Here is a 20,234-nt window from a genome sequence, read left to right as displayed (position 1 = left end):
GTGTGTGTGTGTGTGTGTGTGTGTGTGTGTGTGTGTGTGTGTGTGTGTGTGTGTTAGACTTTGGCTAAGTTTACGCAGCTCAGAAAGCAAAAACTCAAGTGTGAAATAGCACCACTCAAACATCTCAAATTCCACTGAGAGATGTGTACGCTGCATTTAAGAACAATATCCTAAATGCACGCGTGTGTTGGCCGTGCACGCCATTGTGCTGCTCGTTTGTTCAGACCAGGACACGCACACATACGCACAGCTTGCACAACTGTACACACAGATTGCATAATTGCACATAATAAACTGGGGGCTGCGAGCAGTCTGAACATAAATCTAGCATGTATGTAAGCCCACAGACCTCACTTGTTTACATGTAAACCATCAGAAATGAGCCATGTAAGACGCCGCCTGGTGCAGGAGGTCACCACCAGGGGTTTAAATCAACCACAGCAACATGGAAATTCAACACAGGCCCTGATTTCAAAACAATTAGTGGATTTAATGCTGCATTTGTCAAATGCTGTGTAGCGTGTAGCGACTTGCTGTGCCACGGCGCCGGTAGCGATGGGAAAAGCGCACACATGAGCTCCGTCTTTACGTATCGGGGGGTCAGAGGTGATTAAGGTAAATAAACAATGTGTCGTGTCAATAACTGGACACTTGAACCGATTTAGTATTTTATTTTTTCATCATTTCACTGAGTTCTGCAGAAGCTCTATTAGGAATTCTCTTTGATCCAGTCTGGAATTCCCCTTTTTGTGCAGCAATCAATAGTTGTATGGTTTTTATTTTTTGTTTTTGTTTTTGCCAAAAGCAGAAATGGGGCACGAAAAAACCCTTTTTTTCAACTCGCTTTAGCAAATAAAATTGATTGGGGCGTTTGGAATTTTATTGTATTTTAATAACAGAATATGTAAAAGGAAAACCAATCATGTGGCTAAAAAGCAACAACTTCCTCCAGCTTCCCGCTCAGCCCCCCCTGGATGAATCCAGAGTGGAGCCTCCTGGCGGCATCACTCACTGAAGCCCTCAGCAGTCGGGCCTCTCGGCGCGCTCCGTGATCGATGCATCGAGTTCCTGGCTGCACGCTCGCATCCATCCATCCTCTGAAGAGAAATGCAAGAATCAAGACAGAAGCAGAGCCAGAGAGGAGAAGATCTCTCTCAACACCCTGCAGAGGGAGATAAATAAGAGGGGCAGTGTGATCCATGAGCTGATGAATGATTGAGCTAGCACCTCCCCAAAAAGCCTTCCTCTTCTACACACATCCTCACCCCCTCTGTTTATTTACTTCACCAGAGCAGCGTGGGACCACAGAGGAGGGGTGATCAATGGAATGAAAAGTCATTTGGGCAGCAATCAGGCTATGTGTGTGTGTGTGTGTGTTTGTTTGTGTTTGTCTTTGTGTACTTGTGGGAACAATTGTGGACTTTTTAAAAAGAGACCTGTTCAAAAGTGATGCTCACACTAGAGGCCAGTTTGTGCTTAGCAAAGAGGGATCAGACGTCAACGTGAGGAGCTTAACTGCATTAGCTCCTCGTGAAGTCTCGGAGCTCTGACGTCAGTCGGAATGATCCACATTCTTCTCTGCGTGTCCGCAGGCCAAAGCAAATTCTGTTCTTTTATGTGGACGGACAGACTTTTTACACATGTCATCACCGTGTCCCACTGGTGGTCTGACTCCCTTCAGATGGCAACAGAGCTTTGTTCCTACCAGTGCAAAGACTCCAGGCCACAAATCCCCCACCGTCACTGAGGGATGAACGACAGTAATGCTAAAACCCGTGCGCAAAATTCACTGTAAATGCAACATTTAACTAATACATATGCAACAAAATAGAGTTATTGTGGAGTTATTGTGCTTCTGCAAACGCATCAGGAGCTGGAGGGGAAAATAAAACTTTAAAACCATGTCAGCGCAAGAAATAACCACATTATCCCAGAAAAATGAAAAATGGCTGTTAGCTGGGTTTCAGTCACTCTGGAAACCATTAATCCATTTTGATAGCGCAAACATCAGAAAGCAAACAAGGCTGTTGTAGGTGCCCGTCAGTCCCATGATGACGGTGGGTGTTGAAAAGTCTTTCAACACTAACACATTCAACATCGATTATGCTATGTTACACTGTTTAGGAAGCAGATCTTGCTGAAATAACCGATTTTATGACGCTGTTAATAAAGTGTATTTAAAAGGAGGTTAAAATTTTAAAAAAAGAAGTCGCCCGCTTTCCTTCACTTTCCAGGCAAAGTGCATCACAGCTAAACGGCTGCTGGCATTTTTCCGTTGAGCATCGCATTTCATAACATTAGAGCGCCATGTAAACATTCAGACACAAGCAAAGAAATCACTGAATCAGACACACAGTGTGTGCACGCGCACACACACTCAGGATAGGCCATGGCTCAATACAGTACAACTGTTTTGTTTGACAACTAATGAAACAGGACTCAAAAAACAAGATGGCACTAACTGCCACTTCCACTCTGAACACACACACACACACACACACACACACACACACACACACACACTAAATAACAGTCAGGGGGAAACTTTCCTCATTGTCTGTTTTAATTTGAGTCTTATTTAACGAGTCGAGAATCAAACGGAGGATGAGATGGCGGGGGTTGGGGGTGCACGGCGCCGCACGGAGATGATAAAACACGCTGAGAGGGGGAGAAGAAGAACAAAACTGCAGAGAGACATCAGACTCCATCAGTCTGAAAATAGAGTAGCTTCTTGTTTCATCTGACAGGGAGAGGTGTCGATAATTAGGAGGCTGTGTAAGGTAGAGCGTGTGTGTGCGCGCGCGCGCGCGTGTGCGTGTGTGTGTGTGCAGACTCTTCCTGGCAGTATATGCTGAGAGCCCTGTAAATGCACGGTAATAGTTGTCACTATGTGACAGCTATAAATGGCCTTTTAGTCCTCTTCCCAGCGCTACATTGACGTACACACTCTCATACACACCCGTTGGCTTTTTACCGGGTGTTTTTACACTCACGCACACCTTAAAGAAAAGAATCTTATTTCCATTTTAATCCTCTTAATTATCATCATTGCTAACAGACAGCAGTGTCTCCACTCAGGGGAGAACAGGGAGCAATGTGTGAATAAAAGCGTTAGTGCGAACCTGTTGGACTAGAAAACTAGCGTGCATGTGTGTGTGTGTGTGTGTGAGTGTGTGTGTGTGCGTGTGTGTGTGCGTGTGTGTGTGTGTGTGTGTGTGTGTGTGTGTGTGTGAGTGTGTGTGTGTGTGAGTGTGTGTGTGTGTGTGTGTGTGTGTGTGTGTGTGTGTGTGTGTGTGTGTGTGAGTGTGTGTGTGTGTGTGTGTGTGTGTGTGAGACAGTTTTAGGGGCTTTTTAAAAATGGTGGGTGTTGATTGGTGTGCTATGACCAGTGTTTCGCTAACACATCTACGTTTACACAGTCGAGACCTTAGTTAGACCCCCTGAATGACAAATTATTCATAGTTTCTTCAGTGCAAATAAGAAAGTATATGTGATTACAGTGAGTCATAAAAGGAAGAGCGTGAGGATACGCATTCAATTTACAGAATATGAACTAACCTCTGCTCAAAGATTAACCAACAATATAAGAGCATCATGTGTGGAAGGGAAAGGGTTAAAAGGCTGATGTGTTGCTTTGGAAAGAAGGATCCCCGTGAAAACATCTTGATACTAAAATAGACTTCTAAACTATCCATCACAGTGTTGCTCACATAAACACACACACACCCTTAGAGGGGTCACGGTCCAGGCAGCTAGAACACGGCGTGATAACTAATGGACTCTCGCTGGCTTTTTGACGAAGGTTTCCCCTCTTTCCTGCGTGTCAGCACGTTTCCGCGCACATGTTCTGCGGGTTTAGTCGTCCCGACACTGTGGAGGCTGCAGCAACAGCTGATTCTGAGTTTTGGAGCCACTATTTCCCGAGGCTGAGCTCATCAGGACGGACTCCTCTCTGTCATGGGTTTGTGTTTGCGGCCCTACGGACGCGCCGCCGTCGCCTGGACGCTGCACCGTTACTGTAGCTAACGTTGGTATTTTTCCTCATCCAATCATCACGCAGCATTTCAGCCAATCAATGTTAAAAATGTAATAAATTTAGTCTGGACCTAATAACTAATAACACTTTATCATGAACTTAGTGCCATACCACCGTATTACTTATCAATAATAAGTATGTATCATAGGTTGTGTCAAACAGCTGTGGTTGATACAAATAATCAACCACAGCTGGATGATATACACAGAATATTCATAATGTATCTATAAATTACATAAAGAAATCAATTTCTATGTCATTTCCAACAGTATTTGTAGTATTTTGTGGTTGTTATGAAGCACTTCTGTACTAAAACCACACCGGGTGGAGAACCTTGACAGCTCCTGATGTTGAAGTCATCATCAGGCCACATGAGCCATCCGGCAGCAGCTGATGACAGCAGAAAGTACTCATGGGAGATGGTAGAAGATCCTGGTCAGACTTCTGCTGACAGCTGGCCAATCATGCGAAAATGTGTCCCCCGCTGACATCAGACCTCAGCCCGAAGCTGCCCTGCAGACTTCGTCCGTGGCGGGGAGCGGGCGAGGAGGCTCTCCAAGTCTCCCAGATATTTGAAACCTGAGGCGGAACTGAAGAAGCGAGAAGGTGAGCGGTTTGCTCGGCATGTGGTGGCGAGGAGCGCCTCCCCCGGTCGCTGAAAGAGCAGACGTATATGGAAAGAAACAAGGCGGACGGAGGAGGCCTTCATTCCAGATCGTTCCCAGCGCAAAGCATGTGCGATTATGATTCACCAACTGGGAATTTCCTTCGTCTGACTCGTGATGTCACTGTGCCCAGTATTATCCAGGGAAACCTGCCCGATCACAAGCAGACGTCAGCTGTCACCTGGTACATTTCCCACATTTCCCGGCTGCAAGGAACCAATTAAAAGCAAAGAGAGCGCGGGAATATTAACGCGAAAGGAATGAAGAGACCATTGATTTACATTTCATAATCTCTGCCTAATCTGGGTGGGGCAGCCAGCAACACGTCATTCCCCTGCTTCCTTGTGCGACCAGGCTTTAGTGTTTTAAAGAACTTTAAAACGAGGCAGCACCAATTAGCAGCTCACACAGAGATCAAGCTAAAACACTTCTAACGATTTTTGAGACTTTTCCTGTTGTGGGACGGCACCGACTGGTGCTACTGGTTTCCCACGGAGGCAGTTAGCTGCCCAGGAGCAGGTGAGCACTAATGTGATGCACGTTGACATGTTGTCTGCAGGAAAACTGACCCCAGCGGTCCGTCCACCCCCCCGTCTTTAATGGTTGTTCCCAGATTTTTTTTTTTCACTAGCTGCTGTCGCTGATTTACAGAACCACAGCCATGTCTAAGTTTACTCAAACAGCTCCCAGGCGCAGAAAGCTATGTCAGTTTAATGGACTGACATTTATTATAAGCCCAACTCCTAAGCTGCTAATAGCTTGGCTGCCGTTTGGAGCTGGAACATTTAGCCCTTCTCCATAGTGAGAGCGGTCGTTTGGAGTGTTGCTAATGTGAGATGACAGGTAAACTTGCGAGTTGCTCCCGCAACGCAGCACCCACCGCTGGGACTCTGTGTACGTGTGTGTTTGTGGCGCAATGGGGGACTGACGAAGTAGCAATCGGGTCGTAAACGCCATCAGGTTCTGTTTGCTCTGGGTGACTTTGGACGATGTTGGAGAGGGAGGTGAAAGAAGAAAACATGCAGTGAAGCTTGGGGCAGCATTACCTCTGTCAGGTCTCCTTCAGAGGGGACGTGGGAGTGGTGGGGGGGGGAGGACTGAAGCCGTTACACGATGCAGTGAGGAAGAGCAGAAGGTCCAACACACCGGGAACGCCATTCAGTTTCAAAGTAGCTGTATTAAAGTTGCAGCCATCTGTGGCAGCAGATGGTTCCAGTTTGGCATATGTGACAATACATAAAACTGATTGACCAGGGTGGGGGGGGGGGGGGTGTGGGGGGGGCTCAGTCCACCGGTCGCAGCCCTGCATAATATCAGTCGTCACTTGACTCCAGTTTGTCAGTAGCAGCAGACACATGTGGCGCGCACAAAGATACAAACACATCATCCTGGTGGTGGTGAGAGGAGGTGGAGAGAGGCCGATGACAGGCTGAGCCCCTATGCGCACGCACGTATGTGTGTATGTGTGTATGCGTGTGTGACGATGATGATGCTGATGATGAGGAGGAGGAGGAGGAGGATGATGATACTGAGGTGGGGATTTGCCAGGTTAAATTGTAGTCGTAGCAACTGTTGTGAGAAGGTCATTAAACTCAGAGAGAGACAGACTCTGAACACACACGCGCGCGCACACAAACGTGTGTGTGAGAACACACACCTGGCCTGAAACACAGCAGAATTATCGATTCTCCTGCTCTTAAGACGGGATCCAGCTGTTTTTCTTCAGGGTGTTTGCATGCGCGGGTGTGCTTGTTGTTGCTAATTGTAACTGGATCCAGTGTTGAAGCCTTTCAGAGCTTCCTGTTGTGACTCGGAGCTTCTTCAAATACTTGTCTCACACACAAACCCAAACAGAACGTGTCACAGCTGAAGCTGTCTTAGGCTGGGACAGCAATAAAGACTGCTGGGGGAAATTATTATTTCTATTAGTACTAGTAGTATCATTATTATTGTTGTTGTTTTTGTTATTATGATTATAATTATTAACCTGAAAAAAGTAGAGATGAGATGTTCAATTGACTCAATAAATAAGTGATTAAATACATTTTCTGTTATCAGTGCTGATCTCTACTGGCTGGTAGCTTTTGTGTTTGACGAATACACAAATATTCACAGACAAAAGACCAAATGAAAATATCATAGATGTCCTTCAGATCCCATAAAATGATGCATCTCCACCTCAGAACTCAAACCAAACTGGGAAACATCAGAGGCTGAAATTTCTGATCCCATCTTCCCCAGTAAAGGCAGTTTATTTTGAAGGAGCTCATCACAGATTAATGGCAATTCAAAAACATTTCAACTTTTACATCCAAGCGCGTGTGATTCGTTCTGTCAGAGGCCTTTGAAAAGCAATTAAGCTGCTTCCTAAATCATTTTATTATCTTCAGCACATCCCCCATATAGAGCACAAGACATAAATGCACACACCCTGGTGAGATCTCACACTCGTGTTTGAAGCTGTAAAGATTGTCAGAATGTATTTTTTGCTAGAAAGCCCATGGGCCTCATCTCTCATCTTCAAGAACTGAGAGCTGCATTCACGTGTTAAACAAGGTGTGTGTGCCTGTGAGTCTCAGGGAGTCGTAAAAGACTGGCATCAACAGTTCCAGAAAAATTAAAATGCGTACAGTACGGTGCGTGAGAGGATGCAGATTCAATAATGTTAGAGGTTTACGGTGGTATATTCTTACGACCGGAAAATTAAGCGTTGAATATGACATCATCCACTTGTTTCCGTTCAGATGGAATACATTAGTGGAGTGAAACATACCAGATGTAACAGATTCCTTCATTGGTTTATCTTGAAGCCTAAAGGAAATACGACTTCCACTGGAAGAATGTTCAGACATACTGGGTTTGAACTGGTAATGCAACAAAAACAACACACACAACTCAAGAGCACATTACCCGGACTGGTGAAACCAATCAGACCAATTTAATATGTTTGTTTGGCTGCACACTACACACACACTACACACACACACACACACACACACACACACACATTTCTATTGACTCCTCTTATCAGACAAGCACTACATGCTGTTGTAGTTTACTCTGTGTGTGTGTATGTGTGTGTCTGATATGATCTCATATCTAATCTTGTGGGCTGTTCTGCACATACAAAAAGCTCCTAATAATAATAATCATCACTTAACGCAGTGAAAGAGGGAAAATGAGAGAACTCGGGCTCATTACGGTGGATGAGATCAGATCATGCTACTGCTTGGGTGGTCAAACAGTGACCATCATTCTGATGGTTCGTTCCCTGACCTTCTTCTGTCCAGGAATACCTGTTTTCCACACGCTCCGTGATACAGTAAATACCCCCACCGTGTCGTTCTGCTCTGTGAAGGAACACGTGGAGGTGAAACACTGACAATGAGTGAAACCCATTTTAAGGAGCACCTTCTGGTCTTCATTTCATAGCTGCCGTTCAACACAGGGCTTAATGGGACAACATGAGCGGACAAAAAGTAAAAGTAGAAAAAAAAATCATGGCTGGTTTTGTTCTTTTTTTATGCGTTTGGCCACATTAAACTCTCTTTCCCCATTTATAATTCAGCATTGTTCATAAAACTCACTCACCGCGTTTTTACTGCTTTGACCTTTCTTTATCCCGGTTTAATGGTAAGTGCGAACACACCACATCCACAGAGACACACGGAAGCTTAAACACAGTAGTCTAATGGTTTCCATAAAGAGTTCATCAGTCTGTGGAATGAAGGGAGCCACTGGTAACGTATACTGTTGAACTTGGAGAGTGGCTTCAGGCTAAGACCAGGTTCTGGGCAAATCTCTGGGCAGCTGCAGCCATGGCCACCCAGGACAAGGATGAGTGTGTGTGTGTGTGTGTGTGCGTGTGTGTGTGTGTGTGTGTGTGTGTGTGTGTGTGTGTGTGTGTGTGTGTGTGTGTGTGTGTGTGTTAGTGATAGTAGTGAGTGAAACAACAAGACAGCTGCTGTAGTCTATTCAGAGTGCACAAAGACTGATGTCTCTTTTCAAGAGGAGAGGAGAGGAGAGGAGAGGAGAGGAGAGGAGAGGAGAGGAGAGGAGAGGAGAGGAGAGGAGAGGAGAGGAGAGGAGAGGAGAGGAGAGGAGAGGAGAGGAGAGGAGAGGAGGGGAAATGAAGGGGGGAGTAGGGGAGGAGAGGAGAGGAGAGGAGAGGAGAGGAGAGGAGAGGAGAGGAGAGGAGAGGAGAGGAGAGGAGAGGAGAGGAGAGGAAATGAAGGGGGGAGTAGGGGAGGAGAGGAGAGGAGAGGAGAGGAGAGGAGAGGAGAGGAGAGGAGAGGAGAGGAGAGGAGAGGAGAGGAGAGATGACGGTTATCTCGGGATGCATGATAACATCTATAGATCTATATAATATAGAAACTAGCATGTTGTTATGTAAGTGCACATAAAAACCAAGGTATTACCTTGTCTTGTTTATAAAATTAAGGGTGGAAATTAATGTCGCATTGGATTCTTTTCCACACATTTGTACGTTTTGTCTCTCGTCTCCCCGTGGCTGCGTGCACTCCTGGCCCTTTTGCTCATCCTCTCCTCACACCCTATTAAAGCTGCGCGGTGCACCGGTCCACAACTGCTAACACACTCATTAGCCCCAAGACACACTCACTCACGTTGACACACACACACGCCCGCGCACAAACAAGCCACAACTCGCCCGCCAGATACGCATTTAACCATGATGCCTTAGGGGACAGCCGGGAGGAACCCTGAGGGTAGAAAACAAAGAGAACGTGATGGAGAGAAGAAAAATGAAAACATCTAAGGTCACGTTGCTGCTGCTGCAGCGAGCTCCTGTCTTTGATTGGAGCTGAGTCAAATTTTGCTACTGTGGTTATTAGTGTTAAAGATAATACTCCTCAATCTGCCTGTGTGTGAATATTTATGCCGCTGCTGCCACACAGATCACAATATGTTGGCCTTACAACTCTGTCAGAGACCCATTCTCCCTTGTTTTGGTATTCTTCCATTTTCTCCAATAAATATTCCATCCCCTGTTATGAATATGTATGTGAGTGGAAGAAAACAACAGCGGACCATTGACATCTACAACTTAAACCACTGGCAAGTGAGCTGAATATAGTAATGATGCTGATGGTCTCGTTTCTGATACTTTGACCACCTGCATGCTGTGGGTCACATGTTGTAGCTGTTCTGTGGCAATATAAATAAATAAATAATTAAGGGATTACAATTAGCATTCATACATGCCGTATTAAAACCTCTAATAATCAGATGTTTTGCATATTAAAGTGAGCGATTTAGAATTTCAGTCCAAAGTGAGTCTGAGTTATAAAGGATTAATGGTAACTGCCAATAGTAAATTATTTTTCCCGTTGTTTGATGCCATGATGGTACCTGTAGGAGTTCCTTTCGTGGAAGGTTTTGAAAGAAAGTCCATGTCACCGCATTCTTGGGTTTTTAATCGTACGTTCAACGACTGGCCAGTAGGGGGCGGTGTAAAAGACAAAGCACCAAATATACTGAGGTGGCTACCGGGAACAAAACAATGGATTGAAAAGAACATGGCTTTGGAAGAGCCATCAGAAATGGGCAGTAGGTAAGCTAGTCTCCACCCATGGACAGAACCTCTAAAAAGATTAAGAAATGAAGCAGGCTAATTCGTCTTTTTTAAGTGGAGTTGCAGAGCAACAATGGCAAGTTCCACTACTCAGTCAGAAGTCTTGATATTAGTGCGAGTTATCGGGTTGCATTTAATTGCATTTAATTATTAATTCGTATCCAGGACTTCATCCAAAATTATCTTCATTGCAAATATGAAAGGTCGATGACCTGATGATGGAGCCAGTATAAGACAGTGGTCCATGCAGGACACAAGAGTGCGATTCCACTGTGATTTACCGCCAGAAACTTTCCACAACTGCACACCGATCCAGCAAAAAGCTGTGCGGGAATAAGACGGGCGGCCCGCAGACGCGCGCTCCGCGGCACCGCCGCACTCCAGCGCCTGACATTGGCGCGGAGCATCATTACGGGAAGACAAAGCAAACTATTTTTGCTCCGCCAAAACAAAACGCGATTCAACACTTTGTTGCGTTCAGTTCGGAGACAAAGTATAAACAAGTTGTATAATTATGGGCTGATTTTGAGACAAACAACCGCCGTCAGTGCGTTTGGGCTCCCGTGCGCACAGACGCAACGGCGTTCTCTATCAGGGAGGAGATGAGAGGAAGAGGATGAAAGGTTCTCTGTCTTACTTGGCAGATGACAAGAAAAATGACAACGCGCCCGTCGCGCGTACGGCCTGCGCGCGCGCGCGCGCACAGGCACACCCTCCCAACAAATTTGTTTGAAAAGTGACAGAAGTTTCACACTGTCATTACGCAGCTCGCTGCTGTCATTTCATTGTTTCTCATCAGAGCATCACACAGACAAACGTTTGTTTGCGTGCGCGCACGCGCGCTGCAGAAACACACGCGCCGTTCTACCCAGCTGACAAAAGCACAAAAAAAAATCATTTCAGCGCACAGCAGAGTTACAAAACCTCCGGTGTTTCAACAAAACAAACTGCCTTTTTAGTTGTGATGAAGCTCCAACAGCCGGCGCTAATGAATACAAACACAGGTATGTTGGATCCAAAGATTAATGCTCATATGGGGGTAATATTAGCATCAAAACCCGTCAGGAGTGTTCTCTCCAGGGAGCCACACGCACCACTATGGTGTGTTTGTAATGTAACTCATACGAAACTGAATTTTCTGAACTGTCAGATAAGTTTACCAGATTAAAACCATGATGACAAACACAACTAATTGATGCTTTCACTGCTTTCTCTGGTTGCTAAATTCGTCGATCACACTTTTAAAAAGACAATAAAACAACAAAACGATTCAACACGCGTTTTTTTGGTTGTGTGTTTTTTGCTGTTGTTTTTTGATTGTGTGGGTGTTGTCGACCCCCCCCCCCCCCCCCCCCCCCCCCCCCCCCCACCGAAATTGAAACCTGTGAAAACAGAAAAATCATCTGTTGACCTGAAGGCCCTGTCGTTATTTCAATTATTGTGATGGGGGGAAAATAGGAAATAATTGGAAAAAATATGAGTTTGTCAGCTCTTTCCATGATTCAGCTTTGGGTTTAAAATCCCTAAAAAGTCAGGAGATTTGCCTCTCACTGCGCACAGAAGTCATTTTCCACTCCATTCTTTTATGAATTTTTACAGTATTTTTAGTTTAAACTCAGGCAAACTGAACTAGTGGCTTGAAAAAGATGACGTGTAGAACAATACTGCCCCCTGTTGTTCAGATAGATAATGGCAACAACTGCTGTCAAGAGCTTGAGAATAACAATTAGAAAATTAAACGATTATAAATTCATTTTAATTCGTTTTTGCTCTTCATCCTTTCACTTTCAAAAAGTTACGTGACTTCCAAAGTTTTCTTGTAATTCTTGGCCATTTTGTGGCATTGTGCCATTTATTAGAGGAAACAATATGAAGTTGAAGTTTAAATATGCCCGTTTGTGTTTGATCTTGAAAGTTTCATTGTAGAAATCTCTCACTTTCACAAAATAGGGTTCTACTTAACTTTCTATCTTTCGCCCACAATCTTGCCCTGCAGACTTTGTCCCGGAGCTGTAGAGAAAGATGGAACGATGGATGTGCACACGGGGGACAAAATGCAGAGCTGAAAACTGTAATAGATAAGAGAGGAAAAGAGAATATGGGAATGGAGAGATTGATAGCCAGTTGTGAGGACTATAGAGAGTTGGGGATAAACTGGCAGGAAAGTGATGATGATGATAGGCTGAAGGAGGAGATGAAAAAGCAGAGATGTTCATCACTCCTTCCTCTCAATCTTTCTTCCTCTTATCTCACCATCTCTCTGTTGGCCAGTTGACAACTCAGTGGGAGTCAAACTACCATCTGTCTACTGGAGAGGAGTGAGCAGCCCTCCAACTCCTGCCTCTTGCCCCCCCCCCCCCCCCCTTCCCCCCTTATCTCTCCTCCATTTCCTCGTCCTCTCTCTCCCAGCCCTGAAAACTCTCTGTCTGACTCTATGTGAGAGAAAGAGAAGCAGACAGAGCCAAATGACAGACAGGATACTAATATGCTAATATGCTAATCCCACTTTGCACTTGTTTGAATGTGTGTGTGTGTGTGTGTGTGTGTGAGAGAGAGAGAGAGAGAGAGAGAGAGAGAGAGAGAGAGACTAGCCCCGGGGTAATAAAACAATAGAAAGAGAGCTTCAGGCCTGCTGGGCCCACAACGGCACTTGAATACCAAATCAACCAGTGGAGATCACTGGAGGAAAGGTGTGTGTGTGTGTATGTGTGTGTGTGTGTGTGTGTGTGTGTGTGTGTGTGTGTGCGCGCATGTGTGTGCGCATGTGTGTGTGTGTGTGTGTGTGGTCAGAGAGACAGCGGCCTTGTTTTTCCTGTGGTGCCCACCGTTTGGAAACTCGTTTTTCTAAAAGTAGGAGAGCGACTTTGCGACAGTTCTGAGCACAGATGGATGAGCTTCTAAAAAAGAGGGCAAGACCGACGATGGGGCGGCGCGTCAAGCAGACCCGAACAAGAGTTTATAAAAAGACACAGAGCACAAAGCTCCAGAAAAAGAACTTTTACAGTTAAAATGCTATTTTCACTTAGTTTCACTTCTCTGTTGGTCAACACATACACACACATACACACATACACACCCACGTATTTCCATTTATGCTCCACATACACACCCGATCCCCCCACTACCCGTCCCCCTAAATTTCGTCCTTGTCAATCAGCCAACCCATGCCTTAATGGACCATACACACAATTACTACTGATTAATCTGCCACTTAGCATTTTGACCCCACTCTGGCAGCAGGCAGGCACACACACATCTGCAACACTTAACATTCTGGCTTTGTTCTGGTGTCGTTGGCTTCTCAGGTACCCAGCATGCTTCAGGGCAGCCCCGCTGAGACCACTGCCGTCTGAAGAGGAGAGCAAGAGTGTGTGTGTGCGTGTGTGTGTGTGTGTGTGCCATCTAATCCACATCCTCAGGGAGCATCAACACTTTAGGGATGGCACTACACTGGGGCAACATCACAGCCAAGGGTCCCACAGGGATGGGGGAGTGGGGGTAGAATGTACCAGAGCAGGGTCTGAACATCATCAAGGGGCCCAAAGAGAAGGCTGAATTATGGAAAGGTGAATAAAGGACTGAGATAAAGGAATAAAAGACTGAAAGTGGCCTGGGTGCTAATCAGCCGCGGTGCGATGAGCAGCCACACTTATCACTTCGTCTACGAGGGGAGGATGAAGAGAGGAGAGAGGCCGAGTAGCAGCGGCTGCAGAGACATTTCATTCATTGCATTTCAAGGCAGCTAAATCCAGAATTTTTGGAGGGTTTGTGGGCCATTTGTTTGACCACTAAAGTCTATAATACAGCTTTTCTGCATTTCTGTGCAGTTATCAAACCTCTTCTTCAAACCACATGCACAGTCTGAAAGCTCAGCTGAGGTTGATCAATCCAGTAGAGTTCAGAAATGAGATGAGAGCCACGAGACCAAGGAGGGTTTGTGGGTTTTGGGGGTTTTTACAATAAGAAAAAGAGAATTCACCAAAAATGAAGGTTCGAAATTGTCAAAATGTTGCAGTGTTAACCGTAACCGGCAGTGAAGGGTGGCTGGAGATCAGGAACACAGATCGGAGGAGGAGGTGGATTACTCGTATTCTGGCCGCTGACGTTACCCAGGAGGTTTGGACCAGCACTCCGCTCACAAGTTTGGGCTTTGAATCATGACAAGTTGACTGACTGGTTCACAGCACAGACAACCTGACCCATCAAGGTCTCTTTATTCATCCTGATGGACTGCAGTGTGGACGGGGTCTTTAATCGCATCCAGTTGTGACATTTATTATTCATCATTTGGAATCTTGCGGTCTCTTTTGTAAAACATAAAAGCAAATTTGGAGCATTTCTTAATGGTACTTTTGTGGTCGAATGAGGCCGATGTATACCGTGCTTCGATGTACAACAACCATTTAGAAAAATAGCTGTCGTAATAATTTAAAGCTGACTGACATGATGGGATCAGGTCCATGTGGAAAGATTTCATCAGCTTTTCTCTAGAGAACTTTAGCACTAAAACTGCTTCATAAGCAAGGTAACACAATCACTTCCCTCCAGGACAGTAGACATATGGAGACAAATGTTATATTTTACCCTGTGTGTGTGTGTGTGTGTGTGTGTGTGTGTGTGTGTGTGTGTGTGTGTGTGTGTGTGTGTGTGTGCGCGCAGTAGCCCACTAATGAGGTACAGTATTTACTCCATTGCGACTGTGGCTCATTGTTTATCTCACTTATTTATTTATGAACATTTGATGTGTGAGTTCAGCCGAGTTCCTACGAACACACAGAGATCGAAGAGCGAATGAGTGAGAGAGAGAAAGAGAGGGGGAGGGAAAGAGAGAGAGAAAACACTGTAAATGTGTTTAATGTTATTTTTATTTGAAAAACAAGGATGCTCAGTTTATTTCCACAACCTTCATTCTCCTATTCCTGACAACCCATGACTACACACACACACACACACACACACACACGCACACACATGCACCCCTACCATTCCCCTATATCTTTGGCTGTGTCAGCAGCAGCAGCAGCCATAGTCGGATCTTTGTATCTCCTTCATATTATCTTGTTAAAAATTAAAGCCACCCCCCCCCCCAAAAAAAAGAAAAAAAAACCTCTTCCCCTCTCTAATGCTAATCTTTTTCCCTGTTGGACCACTATGCAGATGAGATGCAAATGCAGCAGAGCCTGATGAATAGCGATGAGGCTGCAACACACACCTGAGCAGCCCGAGAATGCCCTGTGGTTTACCTGTCTGCCTGTCAATCAAACCGGTGACCGAGCGAGGGGAAGCCGATGTGCGTCCGCCTGCTTATGTCTTTAAAAGTACTGACTGCCTGCTCAAAGTTAGGCATTTTCTGTGTAACGCCTGTTGTTGATGCTGGATCGGTGCGTTACAGTTGTCCATAATCAGGTCAGATTATCTCTGTGGATCTAATAAAGGAGTCACTCTAAAGATAAGCAAGCTTTGGGGGTCTGCGTGCTGTTTGCCAGCAGTTAATCGGCCTCCATCGCTGCATTCTTCTGTTCCTTAACATTTTATGTTATATAAGAGCCCAAAGGGCTCACAGGCTGTCATATAAATATACACATACAGCTGCAGAGTGGGCCTTTTCCTGTGCAGCCTTCATTACTCTTCCATCTGCACAGGCATTTCCTGTCCAGTATGCCCACCACCACCATTCACACAGATGCACTCTTTCCTCATTTCCACACATGCTCTTTTTTTTTTCAGCCTTCACATCATGTGCAGAAGCCTCATGCACTCATTTAAGACCTGATCACAGAAGACCATAAATACATAAAATTGCATCCACTCGGAGTTAACATTCACCGAACTCCAGCAGGGAATGATCACGGTACCGTTACCGGGAACTCAACTCAAAGTTTACAAGCGCCCAGAGACGCTCTAATCCGCCACTTTCACACATCTATGATGTCATCAATCGGTAACCCAGCACTGCCCCGGTGGACAGCCTTCCCCTGGCCTGGACACATGTTTTTTTTTTCAACAGGAAAGTTATAGCAGAAAAGGTTAGGTCGCAGATAGTTTAAAATAATATTATTCATATAAGGGAAAGTGGAAGCGATGGCTGGATGTGACTTCACTCTATTTACACAGGCATGTGGGAATACAGTACACTGGTCAGCCACTGAAGCGTATGCGGCACATGCACAAACGCCAGGGTTTGGGTTTCATAAGGTGATGCAAAGGAAGAAAGCCAAAAGTCCAACAATTAGCAGAGATTTTAAAATAACAACCAAGGGCCTGAGGCAGAGTGGCAGCGGCAGAGACATAATGAGAGCTGGAGCTGGGAGTCCAACTTGCAGCAGGAACAGAGGGGCTGTTGTGGCTTTGCAGGGGTTATAGCGGTCGGGCTGGCTCTGTGCTAGCATTTAACACAACCTTGATGAATAAAGGCTTAGTAAGATAATACCCCCCTCCTGTTTCTGGAACGTGCGTTATACAAATAAATATTGCTGGAGTTTTATGACCAAGTGAGACAAATGAGGAGGAGGATGATTATAAACACACTTTTTTTTTCAGAGTACTTCTGTCTAAACAAGTGTCGGCTGAGCGAAATGCGGCATATTAATGGTATAGTGGGGACACAAATCTCCCCACATATTACAGGGACTTTAAAAAGATGGTTCCCACAAGGTGACCAGACATATAGTGTGTGTGTGTGTGTGTGTGTGCGGGGGGGTCAAGACTTTCTGTTGAGGTTTGTGTACACTTTCAGAGGAATTAATATGAAGCAACAGCACTTCTGTGTGACTAAAACGAGACGCATGAATGTTACAGTTGGAGTTTCCATGTGAAAAAAGACACATCACCAAAAAGACAGGATACAGCACCACACTTCCCATGAGAAAATACAGAGGGAGAGGGTGTTGCGGTTGTGACTCTAAACAACAGTCACATGGTCGTTAGAATGGTGCACAGCTGGAAAAATCCTGGCTATTTACCCAGTTTTATCCCTAGGTTTGATTTAATGGAATTAAAGTTATTTAAAAGGGGATAAAAAAGTCATAAAACTGATGAACGCACTACAGTACGATTCAATTGTGAGTGATGTCTTTCCACTCTCAATGTTTAGCGGTTGGCAGATCCATGCCATCCACACCTGTGAATATCTAGGTGTCTTTTAAGGAGGTATTGAAAAGATTCTGCTGCATGTTTTAGTTCAACACATCCACCTCCATTTGGGGATGGAGGCAGAAGCTGGAGCAGATCCCACCTGCCTTCAGGCGAGAGGTCGTCTACACCCCCGGACACAGGCTAACTTTGAACAAACAACCATTCACTCCCACACGCCAATTTGCCAATCCCCAAATATATGTCTCTGGGCTGTGGGAGGAAGACCAGAATACCCGGAAATACCCCTGACCCGAGGGGGATTTGAACCCCGGACATTCTTGCTGAGAGGCTAAACACTGCACCTTTTTTCCTTTTCAGGATCCCGGGAGTTCCGGATTCTGACCCAGTGGTCGAGATGCAAAACTCCACTCTGGACAAGTCACCTCAGCCTCACCATTCACTCCCACTCATACCGGATGGCAATTGAGAGTTTCAAATCAACCTAATGCTCGTGTTCTTGGACCATGGACGGAGACTTGAAGACCTGCACAGAACCCGCAGGCACGAGGAGAACATGCAACCAACTGCACAACCAAACATCCACTGCAAAGCTGCATTAATCCACAAATGCAGTGGTAATACCATTCTCATCTTACAGTTTCTTCAAGGAAACATAAAAATATGCCCCCCCCCCCAGGGGTAAAAGAAGGATTAGAAGACTCTTTTTGGCATCTAGTGTGCAAATATTTCATATTTTAAGTACATATACCTCCTAATTGGATGTAGAAATACTGATGATCACAATGGTAAACCACCATTTGACAGCAAACTTATATGTCCAGAGTCTCTGTAAGCCGTAGTTCATCCCCGCAGCTGGTTGTGTTTTATGTCATCATCTTTTTCACTAGCAAAAACATGCCAATATAAACACACCCATTTAGATCAACCTTTGTCATTCTCCCACTGGAGCATCTGTAAGAAATCAGCCTCGCTTTCTCCTCACCTCTTTCTTTTCTCGCCTACTCACTCACTCGTTGCATTTTTCTGTTATTAGGAAGTGTAATTTCCTCTCTCTGGAAAAAAAAAGGGGAACGGCTTGTCTTCAACTTGTCCTCAGTCATCTTTCACATTGCACAAGAATTCAAAAGGACAGGGAGAGAGATGTTATATGATTGCTTTCTTGCTCGGCTAACGGATCATTTGGATTTTAGGTATTCCGGTATCGATGTCTGCTGTCCATTCTTGGCCTTAATGCATCCTTCAGGTCTCATTGATCCGGCTCTCAAATGTAGTTGCTTTATGTTTGGAGCACTCCAAGATGAATCCTTTCAAAAGAGTGGATTTAGAGTCTTTTGGGGTGGTCAAATGTTATTCCTATGTAGGAAATAAGGAATTAACCAGAATGATCAACAATCAGTTGGCTGATGACCTTTTGTGACCTTAACTTCATGCACTGGGACCATTCCCCCACTCGCGAACCTCCTAAATTTTGTTTGCTGTTAATAGACCGGACCTGTCAATGCTGTGTGGCGGGCCCATCTAGTTACTGGAATTTCCCATGGCCGATCATCAGCTACAGTCACGGATGCCTTCCACCCCCGCCAACTCCCAATGTAACAAAGAGGGAAAACAAGTCAAACAATTCAGTTTCCCATTATTCTGTCTGTCAGCATATGGTTCCAATCAGCCGCGTGTGTGTGAGAGAGGGAGAGACACCATGTGAATGTTTTATTTTCCATACATTCTCTCCTCGCATACAAAGCTCTTTGTCCGTGCTCTTTCTCCATCTTTTGGACTCCTCCTTCCTCTCACGCCCTCTCGCATCTCCCAACTCTGTCTCCATGCCCACAACTTTGATACTCAGGTTTAAAATAACTCTCTCCCTCCCCTCTCTCTCTCTCTCTCTCTTTCTTTCTCTCTCTTTTCTCCCTCTATTTTAGGTTTTGCTTTTCTTGGCTGCAAGTCAGACCTCAAGCAGACCTAGAGGTCTTTTTCCCAAGCGATCTGCAGGGTGGACTCCAGGGAACATACACACATGCACACACACACACACACACACACACACGCTCTGGATTGGCCCTCTCCTCCTCCATCCCTGCTGCTGTCTCCTATCTTCATCTGTCTGCACCTCTATGTTGACTTATACAATATTGTTGCATTGTATTAAACTGTGCCACAGTGATAAATTGGAAAAACAGAGGATGCTGTGTTCAAAATGAACTAATGTGTTGGAAAGAATGCATTCTCCGAGCCATGTAGAACCACCAGTATATTACATGACTGTTTATCCAGGATCCCAGGCGGGATCAGGACTCTCACTTAAATGGGCGATCCTACTGCTTTGGCTCATTTGGTTCCAGAATGAACAACTGCAAATACCAATGTGCACAGACTGTATAAACAATAGCATGTTTGAATGAAAGTAGTGGGCACAGACCTGAAATCTCATTTAAACTGAAAAGACATACTGAGTCAGTTTTTTAATGAGATGTGATTTAAAACATTTGAAGTTACCCAGACAATAATTTCTCTTGAGGGAAAAAATGCCTAATTTTTAAATCTATGTTATATTTTTGATCAATCTAATAAAACATCTTTACCCTTTCAGCCAAAGTGATAAGAAGTACGGTAATAAGCGGTAATGAATGACACAATCAGTCTCTCTCATCAATTCTAGCAGTATACTGCCATCTAGTGGTAACATGCACTCTCCACGGAGCGATCATCCAAACACAAGTTTTAATCGATAAAATCCAGATTAAAACTTTAAAGCTTCAGTTTCTCAACCATCTTCAAGCATTCGAATAAGTGCAGCAGCCACCATAACTGCAACGGTCTTCCGCGTTTGTTAAAATTCAAGTCAGAA

The 20,234-nt window shown here is 45.0% G+C and overlaps 1 long non-coding RNA gene across 1 annotated transcript; it reads left to right on the top strand.

Annotated features, from left to right (window-relative positions):
• The first annotated feature begins 11,247 nt into the window (after positions 1 to 11,247).
• LOC115252655 (uncharacterized) lies at positions 11,248 to 19,944 on the top strand. The gene is made up of 3 exons (XR_003890980.1): positions 11,248 to 11,298; positions 17,747 to 18,003; positions 19,309 to 19,944. It is a non-coding gene; the product is annotated as an uncharacterized lncRNA (long non-coding RNA).
• Positions 19,945 to 20,234: the final 290 nt, after the last annotated feature.

This window comes from Takifugu rubripes, chromosome 15, assembly GCF_901000725.2.
Source record: "Takifugu rubripes chromosome 15, fTakRub1.2, whole genome shotgun sequence".
In the NCBI taxonomy this organism is placed as follows: domain Eukaryota; kingdom Metazoa; phylum Chordata; class Actinopteri; order Tetraodontiformes; family Tetraodontidae; genus Takifugu; species Takifugu rubripes.
This window is presented reverse-complemented; position numbering and strand designations above follow the sequence as displayed.